At 41.7% G+C, this 11,015-nt stretch overlaps 1 pseudogene across 1 annotated transcript; it reads left to right on the top strand.

Annotated features, from left to right (window-relative positions):
• The first annotated feature begins 5,994 nt into the window (after positions 1 to 5,994).
• LOC112300035 (U1 small nuclear ribonucleoprotein A pseudogene) lies at positions 5,995 to 7,057 on the top strand (annotated as a pseudogene). The gene has a single exon (XR_011650746.1). The product of XR_011650746.1 is annotated as a U1 small nuclear ribonucleoprotein A pseudogene (transcript).
• Positions 7,058 to 11,015: the final 3,958 nt, after the last annotated feature.

Genomic DNA, 11,015 nt, shown 5'->3' with positions numbered 1-11,015 from the left:
TTGAAATTCTCTAGTCACTTGACTTCCAGACCCATTCTTTTTCCATTCCTTCTGCTTCTGCTTTTTTAATTATGAAACTTTAATGGATTCCTCTTCTTCTGCCTACCTCTTAAATGTTTGTGTTATCCCATGGTTCTGCTCATGGACTATTTCATTCTACACCCCACACCCTATTACCTATACCTGGATCACTTCCAAATCTACATTACTAGCTTAGACCTCCTTCACAATATCTAGATCAGTAGAGCAAACTGTCCACTAGACATCCTCACCCGGATGCCCGGCAAGCAATTTGTTTTGTCCAAAACGGCACTCACCATCTTCCCATGCTAATGTGTTTTTCTTTCTTGTTAAGGAAGATTAAAAAAAAACAAAACTTCATCAAAGAGAGACCCTGTTACCATCACACAATAATTTCATCTTCTCACAAAAATGGATGAAGTGACCAGATTATGACCATATAATGTGAGTTATGTCAAGGCTGCTGTGCCATTTCCTGAAAAATAGGCTGCATATATGCACCAAGGAGGAGTAAGTTGTATCACTTGAATGGAAGCTCCATGAGGACAGGAATTTTGTCTATTTTATTCACTGATGTATCTCCAATGCTTAGAATAGTACTGTGCACATAGTAAGGTTTCAATAAATTAATTAATTTGCATAACCCCTGCTTAAAGAGCCTTTGTTTAGAAATTCTGCTAGATTATAGCAGAATATATATATACACATATATTTATATTCATATTCATAGATTAGGGAGGAATGTATCCTTTTTGTATCTCAAATGAGGCAAAAGGAAATTGTAACTGAATTTCACCCAGATTTCTAGCCATGGGAAACAGAGAAAAAGGATGGGGGGGATAAAAACACTTCATCTATCACTTGAAACAGTCCTTCCTTAGAAATTTGGAATCTACACTAAGAGATTTCAGACGTCTCTGGCTGCTTTCTTATGCTGAGTAGTGTACACTTCAGAACTGTTGGCAGCAGCCATTTTTATGCCATATGGTCTGGGAAAGAGAAAAAGCTGGTCTGCTATGAAAGATGAAGCAGACACATAGAAGAGACACAGAGATGAGAGAGACTCAGATAGCAGTTGAGTCCCTAGCCCCAACTTAGTCCATTAAGCCCACCTGCCTTATTGTTCTTGGGCTTTATAAGATACTCTATCCTCATGCTAAATTTCTTTTGTTGCACAGGGTAGTTCAAGTTGAATTTCTCTTTTTTCCAAAAAAATATATTGTTCTTCCATATCATGCTATTTAACATTCCTGTGTCTTTTCTAACTGTTTTCCATTAACTGGAAAACTGTGGCTCCCCCCACAACCATTTTGCCTGAATAATTTCTATTTTAGAGGAGATGGGAGAACTCAAGCTTTCTACCTGAATCAGGAAAGTACCTGCCTTTCTGCCCTGCCCTAACCTCATTTCTTTGAAAAAAAAAAAAAAGTGGTACTACTGATATTATAGGTGTGAACCCTGAGGGGAAAAAAGACACCTACTAAGAAGGGTTTTTGGTGGTTAATTAGGCTCAAATTTTAAAAAACAGAGCCTAGCAGCCATTTTGGCAACATGGAGAAGCCTCTGTACTGAACTGTCTGCACTTTCTCCCAGCTGAGCCAGCCCTTATAAAAGTTTCCTGGAATCCTATTTCAACCAATAGGCCTGAGGCTTTCCCCATCCAATCAGAGTTGTGTGGCTCCAACCAGTTGGAGAGGCTGTATTCTGACCAATCAGGACAGTGCCTTTTGGACCAATCAAACTGTGAGGATTTAGCATCTTCATTTGCATGAGGATGGACCAATCAGGAACCAGCGCTGGGACTTCTGTCCATATAAGCCAGCTCCCTTCTGGATACAAGATCAATGAAGACTGCGTTTCCCCTGGTAGAGCCATGAACGTGTTTCCCCGGAGCAGAGGGAAGAAGACTATAGCAGAGCAGAGCTGCTGGGCTGTTTTCACAGCTGATGTGTTTCCAGTGAATAAAGTTTCCTTCTTCAACACACCCCAAATTAGGGATTTCTGTTGGTGTCGAATTGGTGCCAACAGATCATCAGTTGGCATAGGTCAGATGACATGACTGGAATTGGGTCGTATTTAATAGCAGGTGGGACCATTGTCTGCAAAAAAGTTCTACGTCCGTGCCTGGCCATTCCTGTGCCTCCTCTGTCTCTGTTGTGGATATTGTAAGAGAGCCATAACCTTCCTTAGTAATTTGCTATGCCATGCTTCTCTATCTCTATCTATCTTTATCTATCTCTATTTCTCTCTCTCAACCCTTCTCTCCCTCCCCACCCCCTTATCTCCCTATGAATACTGGCATAATTCAGATTCCTGTGCCTTTTCAAAGAACAGTAACATTTGGGTTTCACATTGGGAAAAGAAGTGCCATTAGGGAACTTAGGTGTTAGGTGAACTACATCACAACCCATTTTTCCCATCACGCTGCACCAGGGAATATTTTGTGAAACACTACCCCCCATATTTAGTAATCACAGTTGCAGCTGGTATTAGGAGGAAAAGAGAGCCTGTCCTGAAGTAGGAGATACTTTGGTGACTCTAAAGAGATAGCTGCACTTATACTGAAGCCAGATTAGAAGGCAGAGTCCCACATGGAGAAAGGAAATTTCTCCTTCTGGCCAGCCAGGAAAAGACTCTATAGATAGAAAAACATGTGGTGCACGTGCTTTTAAGCATTGATTGGCAGGACAGAATCTTGCTCTCTCACACCCCTCAACCCACCTTGTCTCTCACTTGGAGCTGAATTATTGTATAGTTCTCCACAACAGGTCACATCCTGCAGTGGCAGGAAATTTTAGATGGTAGGAGAAAATCTGTGTTTCTATTTATAACCAAAGCCTGGGAAATTCAAAAGCTGATGGAAAACAATACTGCCATGTATCTATGTTTGGTAAGTGCCAATAGTATCAGCACAGAGCTAATAAATATTTGAGATTCCACAAGGCTTTTAGAAAATAGATATGGAAGCTCACTTGATCTCTTGACAATTTCACAGTTAAATTTTATTTAATGGCTATAGATGCTGCACTATTAGTCCAAATTGACAGGCATACAGATAAAGTTAAAAATATGATTTTGGTTCTTTCTTCCGTTTAGCCTCTATCCTTGCTCCCCAAGCAATGCAGATGGTAACAGTAACATGGGCACATTATTTTCACTTGAGATTGTCATAAGCACTTGGTTCTACATTGTATGAGTATGGGACTGTAACTTGAGAAAAGTAAGACCCAAGGAAGACTCGAAGTTGTATGACTCTAACTTCGAAAGTGTTAGAAGAGTTACAATTCAAGTGCAATGGCGCCAGCTCTGTAGCTGCTGAAGGAAACCGTACTTTACTGAGGCATCTGGGTGATACCTCCTCTGGCCAAGATAAAGAAACAGAAGATATTGGGGAGAAGATCATGTTTGGCTTTAATTTCTACAAAAGAAGCAGGTTTCTATACAGAACTCTGTCTTTGCAGAAACTTAATCTTTGAGGGTTTTTATATTGTTCAAATGGAAGACATATTGCTGATCTAATGTTGCACTATCCAGACTATGCTATCAACTGGTACTTATTGAACAAGGCTGGACAATTGTAGATAAGCATCATCTGAGATAGGAAATAGAATAGTGGGTAAATTTTTGGTTTGCTTGCAGCTGTGAGTCTGGGAGGACATATAAAGAATGATGGGTTTCAGGGAGATGGTATCACAAAAGGAGGAACAGAATTTCCATGATATTCTAATGGCTCTTCTCCCACAGGTGGGGTGATTATCATCCTAACTGACCATCATCTTTGCTGTTGAGCCCAAAAAGCTAAGAGAGAAGAAGTGTTCTTGGTTCCTCTACTCACAGGAGGAAAATCTCTAACAGATGGTTTATACACCATTTCCTATTCTTTTCTTCCATCTCCCTAAACAGGATGGAATGACAAACAGATCACATGGAAAAACATGGCCTGGATTACCTTTACTAGTGAGGTGAGAAATGGGTTCACTAGACTGAAGACCAGGCAGCCGGGCATGGCCTTGTTCTTGGCTATTCCTCGTATTCTGCCAGGATCATCAACGTTCTTTCTCTTCATCTAAGGCTTCTGTGCCCTGCAGGTAATAAAATGGGGGTAATATTTTTTATTCATGCTGAGTTGGGGAGGTAGCAGCCTCTCTTAGTCCTCCAGCCTGTGCCATGTCCTTCAAGTTTTCCAGAACTCTACCTTGGGCATATTGGTCCAAATAATAAAATGAAGGTGCTCTGTTTACCATTTTTATTACTCTTCTCTCAGGGGACAGCTGAGGAAAAGAGGCAGAATTTGAGCATTGTATATTATACCCAATACCAACATAAGCTCTTCACACCCCCAATACTACTTTTCTTCTAACTTGTTGCCTGTGGGATTATAAACCCAGAACCTCTCTCTAGGAATTCTCCTCCCCTTATCCTGTTCCTCTGCCCCACCATCTACAAGGTTGCAGCAAGAGCTGTCATGTTATTACAGCATAATCATAACCCTTAAGCATAGTTGGTTAGAACAGGTGTGAATACATTATTTCAGGTGTACTTTTTCTCTGGGATAAGAAAGAAGCATCAGCTACATCTGCCCCTTTTATTAGCAAAGCTAAAGCTTTCCTGGGAGCGCTCTTAAAGTCACTCTCCTCATGATTATTGGTCAAAACTGGGGGCATGGCCACCCTGACTTTAAGAAAGCTGGAAATGTGAGTATCTAGTTTGAGGCCAGTAATATTGCTTCCCAGAACAAATTTAGGGTTCTGTTGGCAAGGAAAAGTGGGGAATAGGTACCGGGAAAGCAATTAACAAGGTCAGCCATGCGAATTTATTATTTATACATATAATACAAAAACAAATTGGCTAAATGCAAAGCTAAATTTATTGCAAGGAAACTGATCCATTTAAAAAGGGGGCTCTTCATTATGCTAAGTGAAATAAGCCAGGCGGTGAGGGACAAATACCATATGATCTCACCCTTAACTGGAACATAATCAATAGAAGAAAAAAGCAAACAAAATACAACCAGAGTCATTGAGGTTGGGAACAGTCTAGCAGTGGCCGGGGGGAGTGGGGTGGGGACAGTGGGAAGAGGGGATTACAGAAACTATTATAAAGGACACATGGACAAAATCGGGGGGGATGGTGGGGGTGGGGGAGGGAGGTGGGTTCAGCTGGGGTGGGGGGGAGGGAAGGGGAGAAAAGGCATACAACTGTAATTGAATAACAATAAAAATTTTTTTAAAAAGGGGGGCTCTTTGGCCACATGTCTTTTATGGGTTGGGTAGGCAAGCTAGTAGGGAGGAGCGAGGGAGGACAGAAGTGCTCTATGTAATAGAGGAGAGAGTGTTTGAAACTATGGGAACAATCTGAGAGGGAGGAGGAGAGGAGAAGCGATGAGAGAAGGAGAAAAGGTGGTGGAACACCACCTGGTTTGTGTTCTGAGCTTTTGCTGTTACCTGCAAATCTTCAATAAAGTATAGAACTCACAAAAGGATTTTGAGAATAGATTTCTTGTGAAAACTGGCGAAGGATTAGCTGTATGTGTAAATTTTATTAAGTAAAACACAGATAGCATGTGTTGATACAGGAGCCATAGGCCAGAGCTTGACAAAAGCAAGAAGGCATAAGCCCCACAGGTGAGCGTAGAAATCATGGGGAGATTCAGACGTTCATATATGATGGAATGACAAAGGCAAAAACCAAGTATTATAAGATCTCTGAGAAGTAAGGAAGCTCAGCCAATATCTCAGTTATATGTGTTTCTTGTCCCCAGTAAGTGGTGAGCTCCTTGAGAACTGGAATAACATCTTATTCATCATTGCATCCCAGCACTTAGCCAGATGCCCGGAACATAGTAGAGAGTCTATAAACATTTCCTGAATTACATTGAAGGGCCCTGTTCTATATTGTAATTCTCAGTATACCGATGATCTTAACTCCCTTAGTAAATTGGTATCTCCATTAAGAGTGTCCAATTCGAGTCTTGGCATTCGGAAACGTAGCAGGAGTCGGTCGTTGGAGCCGTGTCTGTGTTGTCCTACTGCGGCACCTTGCTACATGGCAGTTCCCGAGGCCCGCTCCAACCACACGATTTATATCAACAACCTCAATGAGAAGATCAAGAAGGACGAGCTGAAGAAGTCCCTGTATGCCATCTTCTCCCAGTTTGGCCAGATCTTGGATATCCTGGTGTCACGGAGCCTGAAGATGAGGGGCCAGGCCTTTGTCATCTTTAAGGAGGTCAGCAGTGCCACCAATGCCCTGCGCTCCATGCAGGGCTTCCCGTTCTACGACAAGCCCATGCTCATCCAGTACGCCAAGACTGACTCGGATATCATTGCCAAGATGAAGGGTACCTTCGTGGAGCGGGACCGTAAGCGGGAGAAGAGGAAGCCCAAGAGCCAGGAGACCCCAGTAGCCAAGAAGGCCGTGCAGGGTGGGGCAGCCACCCCCGTAGTGGGGGCTGTGCCAGGCCCTGTCCCGGGCATGCCACCGATGACGCAGGCGCCCCGCATCATGCACCACATGCCGGGCCAGCCTCCCTACATGCCGCCCCCTGGCATGATCTCACCTCCAGGCCTCGCACCTGGCCAGATCCCACTGGGGGCCATGCCGCCACAGCAACTTCTGCCAGGACACATGCCACCTGCTCAGCCTCTTTCAGAAAACCCACCAAATCACATTTTGTTCCTCACCAATCTGCCAGAAGAGACCAATGAGCTTATGCTCTCCATGCTTTTTAACCAGTTCCCTGGCTTCAAGGAGGTCCGGCTGGTCCCTGGGCGGCACGACATTGCCTTTGTGGAGTTTGACAATGAGGTTCAGGCAGGGGCAGCTCCTGACACCCTGCAGTGCTTCAAGATCACCCAGAACAATGCCATGAAGATCTCTTTTGCCAAGAAGTAGCGCCTTTTCCCCATGCCTGCCCCCTACCCCCTATTTGGGACCTCCCCTCTTCCCCTGGGCTTGGCCCCCTGAAGGTAAGTCCCCCTTTGGGGCCTTCTTGGAGCCGCATGTGTGAGTGAGTGGTCACACAGCATTGTACCCAGAGTCTCTCCCCAGACATTGCACCTGGCAATGTAAGGTTGGAATTAAAGTGTTTTTTGGATGTTTGAAAAAAAAAAAAAAAGAGTGTCCGATTCATCTCTTTATTGAATAAGGTGCCTGGAACATAGCAGGTGCTTAAAGGGCCAATTTTCAGAGCCCTATCTTCATGGGAAGGGATAAAATCTCCAGTAATCCAAGTCCTATTTCTAGGGTGCAGTTCCTGGTTTATCGGCATCTTATTTCCCCTAGGCCAATATAAAATGAATTTTCATTCCCAAACACATACTAAATGATGGCAGGAGAGAGCAGTACAGATGCATGCTGTGTAGCAGAGGGAAACCAGCTTGGAATTCCAGTTTGCTACCAACGATCCACAAAGTAGACAGTTTGCAGAATAATCAAGATTTCCCAGTATATGGCCATTACTCACAATTAGAAACTATAGTTCATTTATTATAAATATAACTGTGTACAGAAAAAACATTGGAATGATAGACACTGTAATGTTGAGTGTGAACATTTTTATAAATTGAAATTAGTGATTTTTCCTTTTTTATACCTTTATGCAATTAATAAACTGATGAATATGTTCATAAATGCTCTTTAAAATATTGAATAAATGCAGTTTATTTTTGTTAACAAGAATAGAATTGCCCTGGCTGGTGTGGCTCAGTAGATTGAGCACTGGCCTGCACACCAAACAGTCACCAGTTTGATCCCCAGTCAGGGCACACACCTGGGTTGTGGGCCAGGTCTCCAGGTGGGGATGCGTGAGAGGCAACCAATCGATATTTCTCTTCCTCTCTGTCTCCCTTCCTTACCCTCTTTCTAAAAATAAATAAATAAAATCTTCTTTAAAAAAGAATGGAATTCATATTTATTGAGTGCCTATTATGTGTCGATCACTACACTAGGCAATTTATAAATGTTATATCATTTAATCCCTTGTAATGCCTTATTCAGTCAATTTTATGGATGATGTAACTGAGTTCTAGAAAAGCAGAGATACTTCCTCCATACTGCAGCCAGAAAATGCAAGTGTAAATATTTAAACCTAGTTTTTTTCTGGAGGTCTTGGCGAAACAAGGATTGCTGGACCCCATTTTCCTATTCTTTCTTGCTAGCACACCTGACATTTTATTCTGGACAACAGTGCGCCTAGCTTACTTTTCCTGCCTGCTTTGTAGCTAAGGATGGCTATAATACTTACCTCTGGCCAATAAAATGTAAGGGAAAATTTGATAAGCATTTCTAGGAATGCTTGCCTTCCTGGGAAAATGGGACAAAACAGTTACCACTTTCTTCTATTGCTTTCCTCATTTTTTTTCTATGATCACGGCTAAAGTGGCATCAGTTCAAGCAGCCATCTTGCAACCATGTGAGGAAGGTCGCTGAAATATTGGCTCTAACATCATTGAACTATTCTATCAACACCAATAACTTCCTACATCTAGACTTATTAAATGACAAAAAGTTAATTGAGTAACTACAGTTGTATTTACTGTTTATTGCTGCAGAAAGCATGCATACCTGGTGCAGTAATGTAGACTAGAGGGCTGAAACTTCCATTTTTTTAAAGATTTTATTTATTTATTTTTAAAGAGAGGGGAAGGGAGGGACAAAGAGAAACATCCATATGTGGTTGCCTCTCGCACGCCCCCAACTGGGGACTTGGCTGCAACCCAGGCATGTGCCCTGACAGGGATCGAACCAGTGATCTTCTGGTTCACAGGCTGGCACTCAATTCACTGAGCCATATCTGCCAGGGTGTAAAACTTCCAATTTTTAATAGCCATGACTGGCTATGATAAATTGATGATCGGCTCTGATAAGTTAGAAAAGGAAGCTGGTCATCAAGAAGAAGCAGGACTGTTGGGACAGATTTAGAGAGAAATGATAAGGGATTCCACAGTCCAAGAAAGAGTGAGTGAGGGCCAAAGATAGGGTTTTCAGTTCCCTGAGATGATTGAGTTCTTCCAATTGGGATCCACAAGATTCTCTACTACATTATTATAATAACCTCCTTTTTACTTCAGTTAATTTATGTACCTGGCAACCAAATATACCTTGCATGAACACTTGAGTTAATTTTAAAAAGCAGGATACTGAAAGATTGCAATTAGTCATGTACTTAATTTCCCAATGGCTTTTAAATCTCCAGAGCCACCTGTGATGAGTTTATCAAAGAGCCATAATATCACTACAAGTCTCTCAAAATGATGTACTTTATCCTCTGCAACAGAAAATTCTTCAGCCTCCACAAAACACCCAGCTCCTTGGTGTCCATCTGTAGATCTCAATTTGTGTCCCTGATCTGTAGGGGCGCCACTCTTCGGTACTACCCCTAATCTGATTGTCAAACAAAGACCACAAAGTAAATTCTGGGAGAGTACCTTCACTGCTTCACACCTCATACAAATAACAGGGCTAGGTCCCAGATCTCTCCTGTCCCAGAGCCTCACTAAATCCAGCAGACTGTCTCACAGACCACTGTGCTAGGACTCAGATCAGAAGAAATGAGCTAAGAGAAGGACTGGGCAAAGGGGAACATGTTGTAACACAATAGGGAAAGGGCATGGGCTTCAGAGTCAGAAAGATTCAAATCTGGGCTCAGCCATGTCTTGGCTGGGCCACTCTAAGCAGCTAACTCACCCGTTCGAGCCTCACATTCCTCAGCAATAATATAAAGATACTAATACCCATCATGGGATAACATTAGGAATTAAAATTCGCAATGTTTGTAAAAAGCTATTTGCCTTATGACTGGCATACTTAGATGTTCTTTTAGTGAAAAAAATTATCTGAAGCTTAAAGGAAAAAGACTGCTTTTGCTGTTTTTTCTGCCTAGAAAAATCCTATCCAACTCTCAAGACCCAACTCAAATACCATGTTTTTCTGAATGTCTCAGTGTTTAAATTGGAAAAAGATTCATTTACCAAAGACATTATCTAAACTATTAAACTGTCCTGAATTTATGTGGTTGGACTAAATTAAGTACTGCCTTTAATGACTGAAATAACAGTTTGAAAAATAGCTATATAAATTATCTATTTATGTAAAACAATCTTTTATTTTCTATTAATGAATTTGCTTCATGTTGACTTTAAATTATATGTTTTACAGAATATATCTAAGGAAACACATAATCTTAAATATGTCAGTAAATGAACATGTGATATTTACGATAATTACATTAAATGTTTTAATGGGGCTGAAAAATATTTTGGAACAATTAATGCTGATCTACTCTCTCTGAAATACTACATAGAGACTCTCTGAGCTCCAACAAGAGGAAGAGGGCTTTGGGAAGGAAAACAAACTAGTTCGTGAGATCTCTTAGTAGGCACCCCATGCCCTAATCCTACCATCCTCCTACCAAGGAGTAGCTTCAATAAAACTGGAGTGTACAAAAATATTAGGACTCAAGAACAGAGAATACTCATGCTTGCTTTTTATCTGAAAACTTGGGGGTGGGGACAGCCTTGCAAGAGTTCCTATGACATCATGGTATAAACTCAAAACGAAGGCTAAGTGTGGTTACAGAAGCAGAGATAGAGTGAAGCAAAATATCCCATAGCCCTGGAGTGGTAGGAAGAGCACCTGAACCTCCCCCTGTACTGCTAAGAAGGATGTGTAATGCCAGCACAGAACACCATATGCCTTCCTGTGTATGCTATTGGAGCTTAAGGCCAGCCAAAAAAAAAAAAGGAAAAAGAAGATTAGAAAATCTTGCATTGTTGGAGTTTAACTGAGGAAAAGCCCTCATGTGACTTAATAATATATTAGGAGACTTGACTAGATTACGTTTTTGTGCCTCTAGACAGAAAGGGGGCTGGAGGTAGTGCTAGTTTGCTTATGGAAAAGTAAATTTATACTGTTTGCAATCTGAGTATGTATGTTCATCATATCTATTACACGTATGAACAGAGAAGCAAATAATAATAAGGATCCTGAAGTAA

The sequence above is a fragment of the Desmodus rotundus genome, chromosome X (genome assembly GCF_022682495.2).
Source record: "Desmodus rotundus isolate HL8 chromosome X, HLdesRot8A.1, whole genome shotgun sequence".
NCBI lineage: Eukaryota > Metazoa > Chordata > Mammalia > Chiroptera > Phyllostomidae > Desmodus > Desmodus rotundus.
Note: the sequence above shows the minus strand (reverse complement) of the source record. Positions and strands in the feature narration are given on the sequence as shown.